The sequence below is a fragment of the Halyomorpha halys genome, unplaced genomic scaffold (assembly GCF_000696795.3).
Source record: "Halyomorpha halys isolate HHAL.00 unplaced genomic scaffold, Hhal_1.1 Scaffold367.1, whole genome shotgun sequence".
NCBI lineage: Eukaryota > Metazoa > Arthropoda > Insecta > Hemiptera > Pentatomidae > Halyomorpha > Halyomorpha halys.
This window is the reverse complement of record NW_027115775.1, coordinates 1,075,939-1,085,344: the sequence shown is the minus strand read 5'-3', so window position 1 is coordinate 1,085,344 and position 9,406 is coordinate 1,075,939.

Here is a 9,406-nt window from a genome sequence, read left to right as displayed (position 1 = left end):
CCGAGGTGCCTGAAAAGAAGATGGTCCCGAGACCTGCTAATATAAAAACATCATTAGAGCGCTACCTATGGGTAGTTTCTCTACATGTATGTATCACTTCATTATAAACTAAAATCAAATGTACTGGATTTATGTATACAAATGTACAATTGTAAATTTTAAATATTAAATAAAAAAATATTTAAACTATATTTAGATCCAATACATTTGGCACACAGTTGCGCCATTCTTCAGAAAATTCCTGGATTCACCACTGATTTTCACTAGATCATAATATGCCTGTTTATTATAGAAGGTATTAATCTTACCTTAACCTTTCCAGTGTATGTAACTTTGATTTTTTTAAGGAATTGGGTTTTTTTTTTTTTAATGGATTCTGATAGTAAATCAGAGTTTAAGACAAATTAATATCAGCAAAATTGATCCGAGTCCTAAATGATAGAATTCCAAATAACCTAAAACGGTTTTCTTTTTTTACGGATTTTTGACGATTCGCACGTAAACGTTGCGGAAAAAAAAGTACAGAACAAAATCGTTTAAAAATGATATATAATTTAGTTCCCTCAAATGGCTGTGTAAACCAATAATGAAACTGAATACTCTATTATGGTTACGACTTCTTAATGGAAATTTAATCCTTAAATGTTGGTCTGTTCTATGGTTTTTCTGCATATGTTGAAAGCAAATCGACAAGAAATTGTAAAAAAAAAATTTGTCCTTATCTTTATTTTACCACCCCTTCTTTTCTCATTTTCCTTACCCACATTATTAGTTACATTCACCATATATTATTATTGTTGTTTTCAAAATATTTTTTTTTTCTTCTATTCAGTTCGTTTGTTAAACTTTACTTATATTTTGCCTCTTTATCAATTATGGTCTCATATATTTTCTTTCTCTCAACTTTAATTAATTAAATTAATTAATAATTTTTAAATTATTAATAACTAATATATTCATACTTCTTTGCATTATATAACTTAATTTTTATTTTATTTCCTTAATTATGTTCTTTTACCTACTAGTTCAATTACCTATATATGGATTTTATTTTCCACTTCTCCCATCACTCCATTTTATCAATTCCATTCTGTAAAATTATTTACTTTATGTCATTCTGTTTATATTTTCTTTCTTCTTTTTTTATTTTTTATACTTATTGGTTGTTATCTTGTTCTGTTCTTAGCCCTGACGAAGGCTAGAAACTCTAGCCGAAACGTTGGCACAATTAAATAAGTTACATTAACTTATTTGTGTTTCATTTTGACCACACCCCCAACCATCTTCTCGTACAAGTCATCCACGGTCAACTATCTCTCATAATAATTAATTGTAAAAAATAGTCGGTGTTGTTAAGTGAGAAAAGAAATGCCTGATATGAATTTATTTACTATTAGTGTCCGTTAAATAAAGGACATTGTCCAGAAATTCTAGAGTTAGGATGCGCTGGAGAAGCTGAGAAAATCAACAATAGCCTTAAAAGATAGACTATATGGCACTGTTATGGCCAAAGTTATATCAAAATTCTAAAACTAGTAATGTTGTGGAGGGGTGATCCTGCATTCTAGGACTAAGGTAACCAGGTTAAGAATATCGAGCGTGGTCTTCGTGAATAAATGAATGGGTGATCTTCGTTGGTGAGAGGCCATTCATGCCAAAATGAATAGCCTACACCCTCCTTACCTCACCCAGATTTGTGGGGCACGTCAGCCTACTTGATGCAACTCACACTGATTGGGCGTATGGATGGTCACTCCAAACCATGAACATAAATTGTGAATCGAGTTATGGTCTTCCAGAATGACAAATAGCCGCTTTGAAATTAGATTTTTGGACAGTCAGCTTCAGGTATAGAAATTTAGTTCCTTGTGCATGTTATAACCCTGAACTACAAATGTCCGAGAATCTAAACTGAATTATCCTTATCATTGAATCTGAGTGAGTCAGTAGGAAAACCAATGCTGAAGTGATCCAAAAGGAGTTGTTAAGGAACTAAGCTTGCCTTTCACTGGATGGAAACCATAGTGCGATCCAACATGAGGTTGGGTTTGCTCCTCCAGGCTATGGTGATGATGACCAGCAAGCGAAATGATGATTTGCAACAGATGGTAATTCCTGATAAGCGTCCCAGCTCTCTCTGTCATCTGTTTTCCCTCAGGGTTTCTCACTAACCATTTTTTCTCCCATTTACATTAATTATATGTCTGATTTCATCCATCATATCCAATTCCCTCTTTACTCATCTGGATTCTGATGAAAATAAATTGTCTGTAACATTAGCGAAGCGGATCCCAGTAAATAGAATAACTGGAATTAACGCTACCAACCTACTCTTGTTTATGTTTACTCATACTATACTTAATTTGTTGTCTGTCTGTTTATCAGCAAGATTCTTGTCAAGATTCAGACAACTTGACTTTCTTATTTAAAACATTGCTATGCAGTCAAATCAATCATGTTAACAACGTTTTTGGGTTATTAAGTATTAATTTTATTTATAGTTGCTTTTTAATGTCTTTCTTCTAGATACCATAGCTCTCTTATACTTTATAAAAGAATATTCTCTTATTTAATATTTAATGGAATGTTTAAGACAAAAACTTACTATAAATTCAAGACAAAAAGGACAACAGTTCTGAAAATATTATCAAACGAGGTTTAATAATTTGAATCAAGCTATACGATATTTAGCTATTCTTTTGTTTTATAAATAAATGATAACTACTTACTTTTGTTCGTATGAATATTAAAATTGTTTACATTAATAGTCTAAGATTTTAATTTTTTTCAATTATCACACTTTTGAAAATAATTAATTTTTAATGTCTTATCTTAGTTCTTTAAAAGTAGAATTTTTTATAAAAATATTTTACAAGTTCAAGGCTAGTGATAAAATTTAAATTTATAATTGTCCCAATAACAATTGTTTTTATTTCATCGAAGGAGGAGCTTACTGAAAACAGATTTTTTTTTTTTTTTTGCGATTTGTAACGTTTTATTGTACAACATAGTTCGTTTATTATATATGTTTCGTATAAAATTTCTAGATTTAAACATAAAATACTATTTTATTCTATTTTCGACTTCAATTTCTTTTATTATGTTCAAATCGGAAATGACAAAAAAAAACCAGAAAATTTGAAAAATTAAACTACAGCGAAATATTCCATTTAAATCCATAGAATTTGACTTGTTTTGCGTAAAATAGGTTATGCAAAAGATTCTGCTAGCTTAGTAAGCTGGAATTGGCTTAAAATGATTCATTTTCATTTTACTTAATGTTTGTCTTGGTTGCCTAGTTGTTTCAATATCATTTAGTTTATCCAACAATTTATTTTCAGTGGTTTGAAGTTTTAAGGATCCAATAATCCAGAAAACCAAGTCTAAGAAAATCGGGTTTATTCGTGTATCTAAATACTCAAGCGCAGACAAGAAAATTTGTACAAAACTAAAATTAAGTATTAGTTTACTAATTTAATAAGTGTGTTAATTAATTGTTTCAGATTTATATTAATAATAACACTAACTACAAAAAACACCATTAGTACAACATTTTTTTCAAAATAAACATAGGTTGATTTTGAAAATTTGAACGTGATACATAAAGAAAATAATAATTTTAGAATAAAAATATTTCAGTCAATAGTTTATAAAACATAAAGTATACAGTAAGCTTTAAATCATATTCGAAAGGCCTAAACCACCAGTATTCTAAGATTTAAAGCATTTTATTAGTAAATTTTTGTATGTATATAAGATGAAATGTTCAAATTCTTGACATATACATATATGTGTATGGGAGAGGGAGTTGTGTGTGTGCAAACATATGTATATAATAAAACTATTATAATTATGTTTTATATAATGTTAACTTATGAGCAAAAAATAATTTTAATTAAATCGTAAATAAATTAAGCTCAGTAATTAAGTGATAAGAGAGTCCTAACCTATTGAAGGTAAGTTTTATTATTATTTGTTGATGTTTTTATTAAAAAAAGGAAAACAATATTTTTAAAGAATAGTAATTGTATTGAGATTGTATGTTTTGTGAGTAAATAGCCAAAAAGAAATTGTTGTAATAATTTTTAAAAATTTAAATGAAACTGTTATGATATTAATTTGATATTTGTTTTTGTGTTTGAAGGTCATATGACATGGGCTATTAGGCTGCAAATGAAAGAAATTTTTTTAAAAGAATTTTGACTAGTCAATAATTGAGGTATTATCAAAAATATTGACATTGAGTGAGGAAATAATATGGAAATATTGTAAAAAAAATTTTTAGGTTTTCTCCTTGATAAAAGCCTAAGAACCGAAACGTCGGAGGATCAAAACAAATTATTGAGAGTTAATTGGATAATGTTTTAATTGGTGTTAATACTAAAATCAAGTGGGTGGTAAGGTGTTTAATGTGGGTGGTAAGGAGACAGTAACTTTTAGATTTTACTTACACACACCTACAGATATAGTACAAGGAAAAGTATATGTTATCTAGTATACAAAATATATAGTATGATGAATTACTATAATTTGTATTTATGCAAATTGTCTAGGTCCCTCGGGTGTAGGGGTCCGCCACGAATTCTCGCTACTGATCTCTATCAGAAGTTAATTTCTTTATTTCACTCCATTGTCGTCCCAACTGGGCCCTATTTCATAATGAATTACAAACTAATGCTATTAGTCTTGATATAATTTCTCAGACTTACACAATTTAGTTTTTAACTCCTCTTTCTTTTATTTATTGACTAATACTTTTAGCTTTAATTACGAAACAGACCCGGGTCTTTGCTTCTATAAACCCTCTGGATTCCAAACAATGATATGTTTACATGTAGCATTTTATATTTTCTTCGGATAAGACCACCCATAAAGACCTAAATGTTCCTTATGTAACCGATTTAGCCCGAACCCGATATCATTCCTTCCATTATAAACTCCCTAACCACCCAAACTCACTAGTTTCTAACCTTGCTTCCTCTTCCATTCCTACCAATCCTCCGAGACGCCTGAAAAGAAGATGGCCTCGTGACCTTATATTGGAAAATCTTTTTAGAGTTCTACTACTGGGTAGTTTCTCTACATGCAGTATCATATCATTATGTCATTATGATCAAATTTACATGTTGTATTTTTTATACAGTTGTAAATATCAATAAATAAATAAAAAAATATTTTCTTCGGTTGTGAACTATTATTATTGTTATTTACTTCCTTGATGTTAGTCCTCTGCATCAGCTCTTAGATTAGTTTCAGGCCAATGGATGCCTATTATGACCCTCAGGAAACTATGAACAAATACTGATTTTTTTTTCAGGTGAATCTTGTCTCAATTGAATATAGCTATTCAAATAACATATTTTTTTTTTGACATAATTTCTTACCCTAAGAAACGCATTTATTTTTCCATTGGATAGACACATAATGTTTCTTAAATCTACTTCCATTTAACCTTTTTTACTGAAAATGCTCCAAAAATTAAGAAATAAAAATTCGTTTATAGGAGCCATTCCAGCCCAACATATAACCAATCTTCGACTCTCGAGCTTTTCCTCATTTCTATCTTTTAAATTAAAACTACTTTTTATACTTTTTTTTTTTCTCCAAATAATTACAAGGAGACCTTAAAATGACATTTTGTTTTACTTTCATATTCTACATCAGTAAAAATACTATATTTACACTATCATACCATAATTTTATGTATCAAGGCTTGCTATTCTGATATGTATCGATGTATTAGCAATTATTAATATTATAGGGGTCTTTGCCATATATCTTGTTTTATCTGTGCCGAGAATTTGCCTGTAAATTATAAACAAAATTTGCACAAAACACTTTTCTAAATGTACCATCCCCTTTAACGTACTTTTCATGGGCGTGGTTGATGATAGCCAATGGAGAAATGAGATTCCGATTCCGCCTGGAGGCGAGGACACAGAAGCAAGGGAAGCAGCAGAAGTAAGAACACCGAAGATAGGGGAAGATGCATTTTGACTGGAAGGGCATGAAGGGCTATGAGACCTGGACGCCATCCCTCATAAACAAGACGACACCTACGGAACTACATCCCACGGCATGAATCATTCAAATCAGCAGCTATAAGTATACATTAAACAATAAATAATGATGTAATAATCATATTTTATGGCAACCATTTATCTGGATCATTTCAATCGTTTTAATAACATAATTTATCAATTAATTGCAAATAAGTACTTTGTACCTTTATGTAGTTTATTTACTATCATATTAAACTATATCACCCCTTATTATATTATATAATTAATGGTAACAATATTTTATAAAAATAAAGGTATTTAATTTGTAACTGGTAAACAACAAGCCTTTGGAAAAGAATCCAATTATAATCTAAGTTTTTTAGGACTCAGTATAAATTAATTAATAAACTTATTTTTGGATAATTGCCTTCTGCGATTATCCTGGAATCCCGACTAAATCCCGAGACAGTACATTTTAATTACAGATAGTTACGCCCAAGCCCATTTGTAAATTAATATCAAAAGTTTTGTTATGTAGTTTCATTTTTTATCATGATTAATTTCTTAACTAATGGTATTCTAATTACTAGTCATTTCTACATTTATATAATGTTAATAACTTGTACTGGTTCATTAACAAAAACATCTTAATGTTAGGACTATGTTATCAATTATTTCCGATGCTTAAATTTACTTTCCATAAATTTTATTATTTATTTTTATTTCTAATTATAAAAAAAAAAAAAAAGGAATGTATATCCATTTGGATAGTCAACTAAATTCAATTATCTTATTCCTAAAATTTTTTACATTTTTTTTTTTTTTTTCTTTTCCGAATAAAGAATAAATATTTAATTGTAATTTTTAAAAAAATTCCAAACCATTAAATTTCGATTTATTTAGTAATTCAGAATTATGTTGGTTGAGGATTTTTAATTTTAAATTTTCTGTATAACAATATAATATAATGTGTATTTAATATCTCTGAAAGGAGAAGTTTAGAGAAATAATAAAGTATATTAATTAAATTTCTGTTTTGTAACGCACAAAGATTGATTTCGTCTCAAAGAAGGGTTGTAAGTGAAAGTTCTGTGCTTTGCCACCAGATTTTTATCATTATTAATATTTATGAATTTATTTTAAAATTGTGCTTTGCCACCAGATTTTTATCATTATTAATATTTATGAATTTATTTTAAAATTTTTGTTATTTATATGATTTTTATCATTATTAATATTTATGAATTTATTGTAAAATTTGTAGTTATTTATGTGATTTTTATCATTATTAATATTAATGAATTTATTTTAATATTTGTAGTTATTTATATGATTTTTATCATTATTGATATTTATGAATTTATTTTTAAATTTGTAGTAATTTATATGCTTTTTATATATTTCTTACTGATTTTCTTTAGCCTGTATATATGTTATGAATATACTTACAGCCTACATATGCATTGCCCTGCCACAATCAAGGGAAATGGATATTAGAGCCCTCAGTGTTCATTCATACAATGTATAAGTTAAATCTGATAGGGTGAGATATCAAGCGTGATTCCTTCTCATACATATAAACAATGTACAAACATATATATTGAGGATTAAATTGAGAAATAAGGCTATCTTTAAGTTGAACTCGTAAGCATCATTTCTCGTCCCTCTTTCTCTTTTTTTTTTAAAGTTTTAAGCGTGACGAAGCAACAAAGCATAATATATATATATAATAATTAAGAAATATTACAGCTGTATAAAACATTAATGGTAATACGAATCAAATTATTGCAAAATGATATAAGCAATGGTTAAAGAAAAAATGCTAGCTTCAAATATAAGCATTAATCTTTTAATTAGTTTTAATAATGATTTATGATAAAGATGAGTTTAGTAAAAATTCGTATTTATACATATGTGAATGTTTTATACATATATTCACTACTTTTAGCCGTTATTCAAAAAATTTAGCTGATTATGTTTCTGGATATTCCTTTAGCTTAGAAAAGTATTATCTTTATTAAATTATGCTGAATAAAATATTTCTTTTGGAAAAATGTCAGACTTCCTTGTGATTGGCTCACAGCCAATCATTTCTACATAGCTCCTTAAGTACTTTTCATTTAGATTTTCCAGAAGAAACCAGTCAGAAGATCAGGAGGTTGCCGGGAAGATTACCTTTTCCACAATATTGAACCCACAATACAGCCGGGATTATTCGGCCCCTGAATTGAACTCTTAATAACGAGTCTTTATGGAATATTCAGGATTACAAGAGAGTAATAATAATTTTTTTAAATCCTTCATTTTATTTTTTAATTCTTTTAATATTCTATAAGGAAAAATTCATTGGGGGAAGGGGGAGTATGCGTTAAATGTAAAGAACAAAACTAAGTGAAATTATAATTTATTGTGTATGTTTCCAGCTAAATACTAGTTTTTGTCATCAAACCAGTTTGTAATAAGACGATGCAGAGAAAATAATAAACAATAAGAAAATATAGGATTAAGAATATGAGTATGATAAATTAAAACGAATTTTTAATTAAAATAAATTAAATTTATGAAGTTCCACTCTTTAGTAATGAGAGGATGTCAAAAAGACAAAATAGATACAAAAAGCCAATCAGAACTGTCCAACAATAAATATAGGTGAAAGTAAACAATTGTTAGGAGATAGATGTATTAAGCATAGCAATGAAAAAAAGGATTCAAATAAAACAGCATTGTTTTGTACAATTCAATTAATTTTTATTTTGATAATAAAACAATTTTGCATAAAGAAAAGAAGTTTTTCAAAAGGAAAATAATGGAGGTTATTTGTATATTAGAAAATATAAGTTATACTGTTGCTATTAAATCATGTAGGTTTAAATAACGAAAACAAATTAAACCTACATTATGAAAAAATTTTAAGTAAAATTTATTTGAAATTTATATGGTTTAATTTCTGTTATTATTTATAATTAAGTTATACAGGATGTTAGGCTCATTCGTCAAAAATGTATGGCTATCCTTGATAATGTCCAAGTTGCAAAATTAATTAACAGTGGTTAAATGTTTCTGATTCATTCATTTTATTTATAAGTAAAAATAATTTATAAGTATGTTAATATTCAATAGTTGCTAAAAGAAATCAAATCTCAAATATTATAAATATATAATGTAACTAAAAAAAATATAAAATTACAATTCTTTTCAAAATAAAGCCATAAAAATTACAGTGGATGCTCCTTGATTTGTAAGAAACAGTCAAATGCATCAGGAATTATGAATGAAGGCAATAGAGGATTACTTTTTTAAAAAAAAAGGTTCATGAAGTCCCTCCCAGTGGCAGTGACTTACAACTTGGGAAACCCAACCACAACCCGAAGACTGAAGCCCAGGCTGCTACAGGACATCCTGTT